Source organism: Podarcis pityusensis (genome assembly GCF_964106645.2).
Source record: "Podarcis pityusensis genome assembly, chromosome: 10".
NCBI lineage: Eukaryota > Metazoa > Chordata > Lepidosauria > Squamata > Lacertidae > Podarcis > Podarcis pityusensis.
In genome coordinates this window covers 67467348-67482636 of record NC_138035.1, presented here as the reverse complement: position 1 = coordinate 67482636, position 15289 = coordinate 67467348, and positions in this window count along the sequence as shown.

Here is a 15289-nt window from a genome sequence, read left to right as displayed (position 1 = left end):
AACGCCATAAACCCGGAAGTGAGTATTCTGATTTGCGAACATCCGATGGGGCTTCTGCAGCTTCCGATTGGCTGCAGGAGCTTCCTGCAGCCAATCAGAAGCCGCGCTTTGGTTTCTGAACGTTTTGGAAGTCGAACAGACTTCCAGAACAGATTCCATTTGACTTCCAAGATACTACTATACTATAAAATAACAGTTGTAACAATATGTTAAAGGTAAAAATGTATCCAGAAAGAGGGCCTTTTCGGTAGTGGTGCCCACCCTGTGGAACGCTCTCCCATCTGATGTCAAGGAAATAAGCAGCTATCCTATTTTTAAAAGACATCTGAAGGCAGCCCTGTTTAGGGAAGTTTTTAATATTTAATGCTGTATTGTTTTTAACACTCGATTGGGAGCCGCCCAGAGTGGCTGGGGAAACTCAGCCAGATGGGCAGGGTATAAATAATAAATTATTATTATTGTATTATTATTTTAGATGCCTAATTAGTAGCAGTTTCCGGGACATTACCCCATTCGCCTCTACAAAGTTACATCCTTATGTCAGCCGCCATGCTATATCGGTATTTCGCGTTGTTTAACTAGTGATACATCACGATGTTGAAAGCCAGACGTTGCTCAGCCCCAACTTTCAGCCACATATCTTTTGTGCAGCATAGCTAAGGTACTTGTTAAGAACATTATATGTATTGTATGCTGTGGTAGATCAGTTGGTAGAGCACGAGACACAAGTTGGGCAAAAGATCCCTGTGTTGCAGGGGGTTGAATGAGGTGACTCTTGTGTTCCCTTCCAACTCTATGATTCTGTGGACTGATGATGCAAAGGAATGCTGGGGAGCCCCTAAGGAACACCCCCCCAAGTGAAAACACTGAGAGCCAAGGGATTGGCGGTGGGTTCAGTGAGCAGGAAGATACTGTGGGAGAGAGCAGTCCAGAATCAGAGGCAGGAGAGGAGGTGAGAGCAGGAGACAGATGAAGCAGGCTATAATAATAATAATAATAATAATAATAATAATAATAATAATAATATATTATTTATACCCCACCTATCTGGCTGGGTTTGCCCAGTCACTCTGGGCGGCTTCCAGCAAAATATTAAAATACAATAATTCGTCAAATATTAAAAGCTTCCCTACTCAGGGCTACCTTCAGATGTCTTCTAAAAGTCAGATGTTTATTTCTTTGACATCTGATGGGAGGGCGTTCCACAGGGCGGGCGCCACTACCGAGAAGGCCCTTTGCTGAAGAAGCCAGGGAGTCTCCCCCTCCTGCTGCGACCAGCTCCTCGGCTGGTCCCCCAGAACCCGAAGAGGCGTGAAGAGGGTAGAGCAAAGACAGACAAGGTGAAAAAGTCTCATGTTGCTTGGGAAGGACGAGTCTTAGAGAGCAGTGGGAAGACAGGGACCTTCAGTCCTCGCAACTGCCTCATTGGGGCAAGGCCTACTGCGAAGGGTTGCTGTGATCCCTAGACCTAAGTTGTTTTTTTCCTTTGAATAAAGAGTTTACTGGTACCTCGTTATTGCTGGCCTCTTCCAGATTCCTGCCTTGACACATATTGGATATTTTCTGACCCTTTTCATGACATCGGCAACGTCACACAACTTGTTAGAAAAGGGCTCCCCTTGTTCTAAAATGATTTCCTTCGTCCTTCAAACATTGGTGGACGTGCTATGGAGCATAAAAACAGAGTCCACCAGGAAAGTCTTTGGCAAGGGGAGAAAAATGGCTTGTGATCAGTGTCTGTGGTCACTTTCCTTTTTTAAAAAATTGTTATCGTTCAGTTGCTACGCCACCGAAGAAAATGCAACTTTGCATTTTTGAACTGCGCAAATGTTCTTTTAGAAGTGCACATTCCCCCCCCCCCCCGAACTGCTTGCTTTGTGACTGGCACATTTTTAAAAGCCCTGCTGGGTTTGCTGTGTCCAATGCTTAATAGCGGCACGCCCAGAAATAAACCATTGCAAAAAGATACTCTGACAGGCTGATGCTACACAAAGCTGTCTTCAGGAAATGCACTTTCAGAGCAGGTGCTTACGATGCCTCATTAGACGCAGAAAATAAATCTGTTGCTTCTTGTAGAGGCTTGTAGGAAGCCAGGTGTTCACGCCAATTCTGCCCTTCCTTAAGATGGATGCTGCAAATACAGTTTGCAAAGTGTGGAGATTACAGCAGGTATGCTTTGCTGGAAACCAACCTCTCAGTGGGCCTGCACAAACAGGTGTGTGGCAGCCAGTTTATTTAAACAACAGAACCAGTTTAGAGGAAACATAGCTCCAGTTGCAAAAGGCCTGATCCGACAGGTCACATTCATGCTATATAGCAATTACTCATAAGTAGGGATGGAACTGCGCTGAGGTAACCAGTAAGCAATATAAACACATCAAGGGGGGCACCACAGAAATTTCCCATTGCTGGAATAACCATGGTGCAGCTGAACAAAAACAAACTTTTTTTATACAAATCTACAAAAACAAACATTATTTTCCATCTTACTGTAGGTTTGGTTTCAAAAAATAAAGTTTTATTTTACGGTTTATTATTGTTTGTATTTTTAATTAGATATATTTGGGGGCACCCAATTCTTTTTAGTGCTTGGGGCCTCTAAAGGTCTTAATCTGGCCCTGAATGGAAGACCTTGTCTGTTTTGGTTCTCATTTTACTAAAATTAAATTGAGTTCTCTACATTTGGCAGCAATTTGCATTCTTTTAAAAAAAAGATCTTGAAAATCCACCAGCATTATAGTGCGAATTTCTGCTAATAAGCATATTTTTCATGTACACATTTTTGCCGGCAGTTTTCCCTAACATAATGCATTTTTGTGCATTATTGTCATCAATACATTCATTTTTATGCGTATTTTCCCCCAGTGGATGCATTTTTTAAGCATGGTTTGGTTGGCATAGTCAGTGCATAGCAAAGGATACCTGTGCCTCAGTTCACATATTGTTTTGGAAATTGCAAATTTTATAGATTCAGCTTCAAATGAGACCTGAATCGAATTTCTCCCCAATCCCTACCCATGAGAAAGGTTTCCTCCTCAAGTTAAGTCAGTAAGAACACTGCATTATCTACACTGCATTAGTTTAAATGGAATGGAGATTGAAGCAAGCATCCCAAACTTTGTTTTGGTACAACTACTCATGTGGACACAACATGTTTACATGCAACAAGAGACAATAGTGCTTCCATACCTTTGATGGTCATGGAGAAGGGGCAATTTCAGCAGGTGTACCTACTGAAATCCACTCTTCACAGATTTTCAAGGTTCACGGGCCCTGTCCTCTTTTGCATCTGGCCAACTTAATTGGGAAATAAGTTCCTTAGGTCACTAAAAATTGGCCCAAATATTTTTATTTTAGGTACATATATCTTGCCTAATTTTTTTTGGGGGGGGGGGACAAAAAACAAAACACCAAACCAAACCACTTAAAGTAAACCATATATTTTCCCATCTGCCAAACAAGTCTTCATCCATATTTTAAAACAAAAATCCAAGTATACAGAAAACCAAATGCCAGATGATGAGTTCTTTTAATCACCAAATGATCCCAGGCCGGGTTGCAAAAATATAATGTTTAAAATATTTTGTATTTTTAATGTTGCAAGCTGTCCTGTGACCTTTGGATAAAGGTGGTACTCACAGTAAATTAATTAATAAATAAAAGTATAACACAGTTGACCTTCATATAGAATAAAAACCACAAAAACAAAGCAAGTGCTCTACTATGGTACTTTAATATTGCAAATTGTATTATAATTGTATAATGGTATAGTTAACTGAGGGGTTTGGGAGGAAGGCAGGAATATAATAAAATAAAATCATAAAAATAATTAATAATACCTAAAGCTCTTTCCCTGCAATGTACTTGTTTCCAATCTTCATTAGTTGGATACAATCCTCTTAGCAGGTTAAAAACAAAACAAAACAAAAAACCTAACCTGTTTAGGGGAACCTGTATCTCTAAGTGTTGCCCGACTCCAGCATGTCTAATGATCAGGGATGCAATACAGTGATATCTGGAGCGCCACAGGTTGTCTATCCCTGAGATAAATTTCGTAAGGCCTGACATAGTTCCATCACGGATAGGCCTGCCTTCCAAAAATTACCTCAAAGGTCCACAGTCACTAAACTTCCCCTCTCAGCATGGAGCCATAAACAATTCTGGCCCCCGTTTAAAATGTACCAAATTAGCCACAACAGTCTCAGGAAACCAATAGCAGCTTCCTTTAATCTAGAGGGAAATTTAATTGCAAATGTGTCAATAATGTGTTTCTACTGAAAGGAGGCTGCATTTTAATGTTGTATTTTAATCTTATTTTTAAGTTGTATTTTAATCAATTGTTTTTATACCAGGTGTAAGCTGCCCTGAGCCCGATCTTGGCTGGGGAGGGCGGGGTATAAATAAAATTTATTATTACTATTATTATTATTAGTGGCTCTGTGTGGTCCTAGGCCTGCCAATCGGAGATTGTAAAAGTACCTGATCAGCGGACAATGGATTGTTGGGTTCTGAACAGGTGAAGGCTAATATAATTTTGGAAAGTGAGAAGGTGAATTTTCACATTTTCAAGGTCAAGGAAAAGAGCTAAGATTTGGGCAGATCAACAGAAGGCCGTACTGGGTTTTGATGGGGCAGCGAAAAAGGTTGATAGGTTTTAGGGGCAGGCAAGAAGGGATACGTGTGCAGGGTCAATAGGAGAAAAAATATTAAACCACCTGGCTTAGATTTCTGTGTTTGTTGAACAACAAACTGATACTGAACCTGAGGCAGAAATACTGATGCTGAACAAACTGATCAGCAAACCAAAATACTTGGCAACAGCTCTGTGTGAACTCTGGCGTCCAAGTTCAGTAGGTAAGTAAAATATTCAGCCTCCTCCTAATCGTACATGCTAAGCACTTATCAGTTTAATCCTGCCATTTGAATCAAGGTTGATACAAGAACATTAAATCTGAAATCCTGAAGTTGTAGGGCTGGTTGAGCCATGAATCCCCGGAAGCTCTGAGTTAATGCTCAAGTCAATTTGGGGCTGTGGTTTGGCCCTGGCTCACATGTTGCAATGCAATATGCTGAACACAGAAGAGATGACCTGTTGTACTTCTTTTTCTGTGTTAGACATGAGCTAGTCACTCGCCTTGGTCTTGGCAGTACTTAGGGGGCACTTTTATGTAAGTGTTTTCCTAAGCCACACTTTTCAGTGTCAGAAGTAGGGATAGCCCTGTGTTGCCCCTTGGATTAGATGTCTGCTGTAACAAGTCTAAGCTGCTTATGAACTGAGCCTCTAAGGGATAGAGCCGCCTCTTTGCTCACACATCAAAGGATATTAACGAGCTCAGTTCTGTAGTCACAAAATTATTAATTTGAAACCAAAGCTGCGTTTTCTAATGAGAGACACACACCCGCTATGCACATACCCCTTGTGCTGCAACACAGTTCCCCGAGGCAATAAAGATTAAAACCTTTTTTTTTGCCTTTTCAGTATTAAAGGAAAACTGCTGCTGTTCATTGTTCCTGAGCAGTGATAGGTAAAGGGACCCCTGACCATTAGGTCCAGTCGTGACCGACTCTAGGGTTGCGGCGCTCATCTCGCTTTATTGGCCGAGGGAGACGGCGCACAGCTTCCGGGTCATGTGGCCAGCATGACTAAGCCGCTTCTGGCAAACCAGAGCAGCGCACAGAAACGCCATTTACCTTCCTGCCGGAGCGGTTCCTATTTATCTACTTGCACTTTGACGTGCTTTTGAACTGCTAGGTTGGCAGGAGCAGGGACTGAGCAACGGGAGCTCACCCCGTTGCGGGGATTCGAACCGCCGACCTTCTGATCATCAAGTCCTAGGCTCTGTGGTTTAACCCACAGCGTGATGTTATGTGCTTAAAATGATAATGAAACAAGGCTGGGCTGCAAAAGGGACTTCAATCAGAGTTGTCTCTTATGCTCAAACCCACATCCCAAACCAGGGACAAGTTGTTTCAACACACAGACACGCTGTGGTAATCTGTCATAAACTGGAGAACCACAATCGCAATCTCTTTTAATATGCATAGCATTTGCAGGGTAATTGAATTTTGGGGAGCCATTTGTTTCGGCTCCAGTGTGAGTCCCATACGTTCTATTTGCATGTGACTTGGGCTGCTGGATCATGCAATGGTTCTTTGTCCATATGGAATGCATCTTAGCTGCAGGCAATGGGCAGTGAATACAGATTACTGTTCACTGCAGGGTACCTTGAGGTGATGTGTGTGCAACCATTTTGTGAGGTGGTCGAAAAGAACATACTTCTTGGTACATTCAAACCGGGATGGAAATCCCGGGAAGCTAAGAGTGATGTCGTCCTCCATGACACTTAGCAGAACATTACTGAGGACCAGCTTAGCAGTTGGTTACATGCACATGGTGATAAGTTACCTCTTGATAAACAACCATATCTGCCATGTGAAGAGTGTGGGAGATTTGCAGTCAAATCTAACAATGCTAGTTAGTATGTGAAGGGGTTAAGAATCACAGAGTTCTAAATGCCTAGAGTAGGCTCTGTGATGTAAAGCTTGTTTCCTATCCTCCCCCAGCTCCCACTGAGGACAGAAAAAGACATGCCTTAACATAGCTCTCTGACTCAGATCTGAGGCTGCCTTGCTGTATATCAGGCATGTCGAACAGGTAGATCGTGATCTACCGGTAGATCACTAGACGTCTGCGGTAGATCACTGATAGATCATTGGCTCTCCACAAAGAATCTGAACAACTGTGGTTCCTCTAAAAAAAGCTCCCTGAAAAAATTCAACAACGTTGACCTGAACCCAAAAAAGGGGGTAGATCACTGCCAGTTTTTAACTCTATGAGTAGATTGCAGTCTCTTGGGAGTTGGCCACCCCTGCTGTATATTTTTCAATTAAGAACATTAACCTGCATGTTATCGTTGCTACTAAGGAAAATGCAAGTCTGGGATTTAGTAACTGTAAGTAAAGCATTTTTAAACTTACCTTGCAGTCTGTGGTCTGTCTTATTGAGAAAGAGAGAAGAGGGTGCCAGCTTCCTTAAGGAGCAGGAACGTATTAAAAAGGTTGAAAAACGTATTCCTATGTTCCATTTAATCTGCCTAATGATGGGATTTAAATTCTGCTACTGGGCTCTTTATGTGTAAGCCCTGCATTTCAAAAACAAGCACAAGCCACTTTTCTTTGTGTTAACCCACACACGTGAGTCTGTGGAGGATCAGTTGTACTTACTATATCCTCTTACTAATACCCATCAAAGAGCATGTCCAGAAACAAGAATGTATTAATACAACCTTGTCTGCAAACCTCATCTAGCGCTTAACTTCCAAGGTTCTTTCATAGCAACTCTTTGACTTCTCTTTTATTTGAAGGCCATGAAGAAAATCACCAACAGGAGAAGCTCAGATTTTACCCTCCTAACGAATGGAGCATTTGCTTTCAACTCTACCCAACATATGCCATAAAATAAGTTTTGTCGTACTCTGCTCTTACTTCATACACAACCATACATTTAAAGCAGATTATTAACTTCCAAAGAATCCTGGGAACTGTGTTCCTAGCCCTCAAAGAACTATAATTCGCAGCACACTTAACACATGACACTAGATTCAGGTAGGCAGCCATGTTGGTCTGATGTAGTCAAAATAAATAAATAAAAATTTTAAAAAATGTCCAGTAGCACCTTAGAGACCAGCCAAGTTTGTTCTGGGTATGTGCTTATTTAACTTATATGCAGAATTCATCATGCGAAAGGCTGGACTTAAAGAATCCCAAACCGGAATTAAGATTGCCGGAAGAAATATCAACAACCTCAGATATGCAGATGACACAACCTTGATGGCAGAAAGTGAGGAGGAATTAAAGAACCTTTTAATGAGGGTGAAAGAGGAGAGTGCAAAATATGGTCTGAAGCTCAACATCAAAAAAAACAAAGATCATGGCCACTGGGCCCATCACCTCCTGGTAAATAGAAGGGGAAGAAATGGAGGCAGTGAGAGATTTTACTTTCTTGGGCTCCATGATCACTGCAGATGGTGACAGCAGTCATGAAATTAAAAGACGCCTGCTTCTTGGGAGAAAAGCAATGACAAACCTAGACAGCATCTTAAAAAGCAGAGACATCACCTTACCAACAAAGGTCCGTATAGTTAAAGCCATGGTTTTCCCAGTAGTGATGTATGGAAGTGAGAGCTGGACCATAAAGAAGGCTGATCGCCGAAGAATTGATGCTTTTGAATTATGGTGCTGGAGGAGACTCTTGAGAGTCCCATGGACTGCAAGAAGATCAAACCTATCCATTCTTAAGGAAATCAGCCCTGAGTGCTCACTGGAAGGACAGATCGTGAAGCTGAGGCTCCAAGACTTTGGCCACCTCATGAGAAGAGAAGACTCCCTGGAAAAGACCCTGATGTTGGGAAAGATTGAGGGCACAAGGAGAAGGGGACGACAGAGGACAAGATGGTTGGACAGTGTTCTCGAAGCTACCAGCATGAGTTTGACCAAACTGCGGGAAGCAGTGGAAGACAGGAGTGCCTGGCGTGCTCTGGTCCATGGGGTCACGAAAAGTCGGACACGACTAAAAGTCTAAACAACAACAATGTGCATGAAAGCTTATACCCAGAACAAACTTAGTTGGTCTCTAAGGTGCTACTGGACAATTTTTTAATTTATTTTAACACATGACAGTTTCCATGATTCCGGTGTGTGTGTGCATTAAATGTATGGTGTGTTTGCGGCCTTAAAAACCTACCCTACTAACTTCTTGAAAGCAGTTCATTCCTACTGTGAAATTGGACATATCCTTATACTTACTTTTAAAACCTTGCACAAGGATAGACCCACCCCCCTTCACTCAGACCCTGGCACATATAGGTAAACTCCTCTGCTAAGTGCATTCTTTGAACTAGGTAGGGTTTTGTTCTTGCAGTGTGAAGTTAGAATAATATCTGCTAGGAGCAGGGCTTTTACTGTGTTGGCCCTGAGGCTGTGGAACGACAGATGACGTTTGTGGTTTCCACAGAGCACAGAACACACCTGTTCCTCAAGGCCTTTGAATAATGACTGAAGGTGTGGTATGTTGTAGAACCAGTAAGGTAGGCTAGATGATTCCCCCCCCCCATGCAGCTGTTATTTTAGTTATATTTTTTTAAAATTGTCATAGGCAGATCCAGCCACTTTTAATGCATTTTAATACCTATTTATTTCATTGGAGAAACCGGAGAGGTGTTGTTCTTATTAACTTCTGTTATCTTTTGTTGCTTGTAGATGGGATTTGTTGTAAGCTGCCTTGAACTACAGCGAGGTGGGGCAGAAAGATGGAGTGTTTTTATCACATACATAAATATGGCACGGTAATTGAAACGGTAACGTTCAACTGAGCTTTCTTTAATCCTCAGGCTCGGGGAGGGTTTCATCAAAAGAACTGCACTAAATAGGTTGCTAAATAGAGGATGTTTTGGGATTTACAGCAAGCGTATTGGCCCTGGCAGAGGGTGGACTTTCCGTCATAGCTGCGACTTTTAAACAAATCTGTATGTACTGAGCGAGCTTGTTAAAGGGTTGTGCGTCCCAGGATAGTGCAAAATGAATGGGGAGGTGCTATCCTGGTCTCTGCTGCTCCTATTTATATACCATAATCATATTACAGGGAATTCAACTCCTGTCTAATCTTCATTTATATGGGTGCCATATGGCAAGTTGCAGGGCTCTCTAGGTTTATTAGGAGATTCTTAATTTGTGTCACAGTGGACCAAAGTGGCACAGGCAGATCGATAAATTACGTCTGCTGTGAACATTACCATTTATGCTAGTATTCCTTCCCTCGTGTTCCGGAACACAGGCCAAATCTGACTAGACTGACTGGATTAATGGGGCGGGCCTAACGGAGAGGGAAACGTTTAATAATAAACAGAGCTGACCATGAGGATTATTCTTTTTTCACTCCCAGTGGCAAAGCACTGGTCAAGAAACTTGCCTCAGCTCATCAAAAGTATTTACTATTTATTGCTACTTATTAATAAAATTTCTATACTGCCCTTCACCCAAGGGCGGTTGACAATATAAAAAAGCAAAAATGCGTAACATAGTAACAAACAAAGGGTAGTATATAAATGTTAATATAACAACAACAACAACACCCCAGCCAGATGGGTGGGATATAATAATAATAATAATAGTAATAATAATAATAATAATAATAATAATAATATAATTAGCCAAAGGTCTGGGAGAAGAAATGCCAAAATACAGTGGTACCTCAGGTTACAGACACTTCAGGTTACAGAGGCTTCAGGCTACAGACTCCGCTAACCCAGAAATAGTACCTCAGGTTAAGAACTTTGCTTCAGGATGAGAACAGAAATCACGCAGCGGCAGCAGGAGGCCCCATTAGCTAAAGTGGTGTCTCAGGTTAAGAACAGTTTCAGGTTAAGAACGGACCTCCGGAATGAATTAAGTTCGTAACCAGAGGTACCACTGTATATGTTTTGAAGGCACCAGGTGAATGTGATCAGTGAGAGATTAATTCAGTGGCAATACAATGTAAGTTATATGAATCGCACACAGAGAGATAACTGTGTGTGGAATATCTCAAAATCTTTAGAAGCATTTTTATTTACCAGCACAAAATGGAACACACACACATAACACACCCTAAAACTTTATTCAAACATTGCAGCCTCCTTCCTCCTCCTAGGAGCCAGATAAAAATGTCTCAACAATGGAACCATATTAGGGGCTGGGTGGGTGGAGTTGGAGAGAATGGAGGACTGTCACCTGGGTTGGTCTGTGGAGAGGTGGGGTGGGAGGGGTGGCAAGGGTGAGTGTCATCTGGGTTGGTGTTGGTGTGGGAGGGGTCTCTGTGGATAGCATGGGGGGAGAGGAAAGGAGGGGAAAGGGGCAGTTCACCAGTCCATTGGTTCAAGGTGGTTTCTGGCTGCTTCATTTGGCAGTGGTTGTTGTTGCAAGGTTGTCAATCTTTGGTGTGTGGGTTTGCTGTCAGGAGTGTGTGCAGGAGCCAGGCCCTGTGAGCAGTAGGGCTTCGCAGGACTGGGGCCTTCCTAAGTTTGTTCTGGAGAGGCAAGGTGTGGCTGCACAGGTGAGGCCACTTGGTAACTCACTGCACCTGGTGGCAAGAGCTGGGAAGGGATATAAGGTCAGCATTTCCCTTCGGCTCTTTGCCACAGCAACTCGTTTCCTGCTTTGCTGTGTTTGGCTTCTTGCTTCCTGATCCTTGAACATTGGCTACTTGACTCCTTGTTTCTCGACCCTCGGACACTTGACTTCGTGACTCCCTGCTTCCTGAGCCTTGGACCCCTGGCTTCTGGACTCTCGTTCCTGTCCCCTCCCCCCCCCCCATCTTGCCCCCGGTTCCAACGTCCTCAGCCGGGACTTCGATCGCCCGTAGACCGGACCGTGACATTAGATGAGGTTGATGATGATAATAATAATAATAATAATTTTATTATTTATACTCCGACCATCTGGCTGGGTTTCCCCAGCCACTCTGGGTGGCTTACACCACATAAAAAATGGTAAAACACTAGACATTAAAAAATTCCCAATACAGGGTTGTCTTCAGATGTCTTGTTTATTTCCTTGACATCTGATGGGAGGGCGTTCAACAGGGCGAGCGCCACCACCAAGAAGGCCCTCTGCCTGGTTGGTTGGTTCGTAGTCTTGTGTTGTGTGTTCGATGGGGCTGTTCTTTGAGTGGTACTTGACTGTCTTGGTTTGCATTGTCATGTCGTTTCTGTTGTTTCTTCTTTCTCTTGTTGACTGTCCTCCAATCGTTCACTGTATTTCCGTCTTGGTTGTCGTTCGGTGGGTCTGATGGTTGCCATTCTGGTGGAGGGTTAAGTCTGAGGTTCTCCGGTAGTTGCAGGGCTTCAGGTATGTTGGTGTCTGTGTGCTGTGTTGTGTCAGTTGTTACAATGAGGCAAAAGAGGAAGCCCCATTGGTACTTGATTCCTGCTTGTTGAAGACGTTGGATAAATGGGCATAGGTTTTTTCTTCAGTTTAGGGTCTCTTACAATAAATTCTGAAAGGCCAGGATGGGATTTTCTCCATATCGGAGGTTGGTTGAGTTTCTGAGATTGTTCCATAGGTCTTCTTTCTTTTTGTAGTGGGCAAAGCATGCAAGCATGTGTTGCGGAGGGGCGTTGGCTTTTGGCATGGGTCTTAGACCTGTGTGTGTCCATTTCAGATCGTCTACGAGTTTCAGGTTTGGGATTGTGGTTTTTAGTCAGCGTGTGATGTGATTGACTGAGTTTTTGTCCTCCATTTTCTCAGGGAAATTGTGGAAGCAGATATTGCAGCGTCTACTGTGATCTTCAAGGTCTGCTAGTTTAATTCTCGCTTCCATGCTTTCTCTTTCTTGGCGGCTATCCATATCGGCTAATTTATTTTTCAGATGTGTGTTTTCCTCTCAGAATTGCTCTGTTTGTTTTAGTTGCATCTGCTTTTCCTTTTCTAGAGCAGAGATGGGTATGCAGATAGTTCTAAAACAGGAGACAAGCTACTTGAGGATAAGTTCTGAGGCTCAAAGTTTATAGCAGACTTCATCAACCTTTCTGGACAAGTGGGCACATTTTGACTTTGGAGAGTGTGCTGGGGTGCCAGTTACAAAATGGCTGCCAGGGAGGGAGTGTGGCATAAGACAAAATAAGGGACAACCACCCTCAACAACCTTATGTTTACCATGGGAAGTCAGGTATGTCCTGCTGGTCCTGATTATAGATCTCTCTCTCTGTGTCATATGCAAACAAATTGTTGCTGTCTAGTTCTGCATTCTGCAGTACAAGGATACTATACAAGGTGCCACATCACTGTCTTTTCACATAAATCACTTAGAACGTACCTGCACATTTTGTCCCATAACTTTCTTTCTAGGTGAGCTAGAGACTTACTTTAGATGAGAGTTCAGAGTCTGGGCACCACCGGAAGCCTTCATGGGTGCCAGGTTGATGGCCCCTGCTTTATAGGGTCTGGTGGACAGGATTTGGCCACTGGAATCAGCTGACTGAACATTCAGGCAAGCTCATACTGGAGTCTTGCTGGCCCCCCTGGCTGGAGACCAGAGCTCAGGCTATCCACCTGGCAGTGGAAACAGAGCACTATTAACAAACGAGGTACACAACTAGTTGCTGGAAGTCTTGGTTTGAGACATCTCTGACCTTGGCACCTCACGTGTACAGATGCCTTGAGCGTACTTGCACTTATCTGTGGCTTCAGTGGAGCTATTTATATTTCTTGTTTATCTGCTCTTCTGCTTACTTTCTCCACCCTCCTTACTGATCGTGCACATCTTGGCAGATGTTGAAACCACAATGGAGCTTTACTCGTTCTACAGCTGCCCTGCCTTAAAACTTATTTACTGTGTGTTTGGTTCCTGGCAGTTTCCAGGTGGAGACCTGAGAGGACCAATCGGTACCAAAGGTAATTTTATGTAGGGCTAACCCTGAACAACTCAGCGTATCATTTCTTCTGCACCAGTCATTACCTGGTCTGCACCGGATTTAGGATGGTGCAGGCGGTTCCCCCACACAGGGCACCAAGCTGAGGGGGAGCAAAACAACAACAGCAACAACAACTTATATGTTTATGTATATGGGTGCCTACTCAAAGTTGTGGGGTGGCAAATTTTGTCGTCCCTCAGGGCACCATATTACCAAAGTCCACCCTGGTCCCATTTAGTTGTTGCACACGTGTGTCATAAGAACATAATGGCCCAACCAGATGCCCATGGGAACTCTTCAAGCAGGACTGAGCACAAGGACACTCTTCCTTCTTTTTTAGATATATAATTTTTATTAAGTTTTTCTATTTTACATTTTAGAATATTCATTTAAACAACCTTAAAATAGCAATGGCTTCCCTTCTTCTCTTTCCATGGGTTCATTTTACGTAACATAAATCCATGCATATTGTACATAAACTAAACTGTTCAGTAGTCCACTATTACATCCATCAAAATTTATTTACACTGTTGAATTTATCTTAATGCTGCCAGCGTTTTCAGCTGTACACAATTTTCACCGATATATTCAATAAACATTTCCCAATCTTCTCTAAACGTATGTTCTTCTTGTTCTCTTATTCTATATGTTAAGTCTGCAAGCTGAACATATTCCATCAGCTTTAAGTTGCCATTCTTCTTTAGTTGAGACCTCACTCGTTTTCCATTTTGGGGCTAGCAAACATGGGCCGCAGTAGTGGCATACATAGATAATCTTTTTTGACACCTGGGAATTTCCATCTGAATTATCCCCAACCAAAAGGACTCTGGTGTGTGTGTGTGTGTGTGTGTGTGTGTGTGTGTTTTAAAGTACTTTTAAACATTTCCCCCCCAATTCATTATAAATTATTTCCCAATACAGTGGTACCTCAGGTTAAGTACTTAATTCGTTCTGGAGGACCATTCTTAACCTGAAACTGTTCTTAACCTGAAGCACCACTTTAGCTAATGGGGCCTCCTGCTGCCACCACTCCACCGGAACACGATTTCTGTTCTCATCCTGAAGCAAAGTTCTTAACCTGAAGTACTATTTCTGGGTTAGCGGAGTCTGTAACCTGAAGCGTATGTAACCCGAGGTACCACTGTACTCTTACAGAACGTACCCTCAGCCTCATTGCACTCTTCCTTCATGTGGTTTCAGAAGCCTGGCTTCACCCAATGGGGTAGGCAGAGCAAATCCATTGTGGCCAATAGCCATTGATAGTTTTCTCCTCCATTAATTTATCTAATCAATCGAGGTTGCTGGCCATAACTGCCTCCTGTGAGGAAAAAACAGTGCATAGTTTATGCACTGTGTGAAGGAGTGCTTTCTTTCCTCTGTCCTCTCACTACTGGGAGAGACAGCAATAGCAGGCAGCAGCTAGCTGACATTCCTTATAATGGATGCCTTCCAGGAATATGCCCCATTTGTCTAATGGAGTACCAACTGCACTAGGACATTTCAAAGGTGGATGAAGAGAAACCTCACCCCTTTAAGCGTGTTGGCTGGCTTACAAAACAGGCACCCTGTTTTAACAATTTTTTCCGATGCTTAAATGGTGTACTACGGTTGGAAGAGATCTCAAAGTAGCTGTCTTATTACAAAAGAATTTCAGAAATAGACTGGAAAGAGAAGTTGCTGAATTGCAACTTATTACCAAACTTAAAACCAGGGAGAGACCTGGTCTGAATAGAGACATTGGATTCTCATCTCATAATACATGATAAAGCTATTTTTAGCCATCTCACCCCTTGCTTTTTCCTGTAAGACCAATTGCAGTCGTTAACAGTCGTTAACAGGTT